Below are 567 nucleotides of genomic sequence, written 5' to 3'. Positions count from 1 at the left end.
ACTGGCAAACAGGATCCTGGTTGTTTCATTATCACCTGCAACAACACACACACACACACACACACACACAAGCATGTTAGTGAGGAGGAGGAGGAGGAGGAGGCTATAAGATCAAACACTTGCAGCTAATAAAACTGCAGGAGCGCCATCTGTACATGTGAGATCTGACACACAGCCTGAGTTCACAGCTCTGATATCAGCTTACACACACACACACACACACACACAGGTGTGACCTCACAGCCTGCACTGATACGGTGTAATAGGTGGAGTTGTGGATCCAACATACGGAGTTCATTTTCGGGTTGGTTCAAAGATGTTCTTTGGTTCAAGTTCTTTAATAAAAGACTAATAACTTCAGCTCACGTCTTAACAGTACTAAACTATTAACCCCTCACTCTTCCACACAAGAATCATAGAATCCACAAGAGCTGCAGGTACAGTGCTGCCTCCTGTGGTCAGTTTGTGTCACTAAGGTGAACCTAAACAAATTTTTTGGTTTTAAACAGTGAACTTAGCGACAGAGGCAGCCTTTGTGTCAGCAGGGTGAGTACATCTGCCTCAGTG

This window comes from Cynoglossus semilaevis, chromosome 1 (assembly GCF_000523025.1).
Source record: "Cynoglossus semilaevis isolate Cse_v1.0 chromosome 1, Cse_v1.0, whole genome shotgun sequence".
Classification (NCBI taxonomy): domain Eukaryota; kingdom Metazoa; phylum Chordata; class Actinopteri; order Pleuronectiformes; family Cynoglossidae; genus Cynoglossus; species Cynoglossus semilaevis.
Note: the sequence above shows the minus strand (reverse complement) of the source record.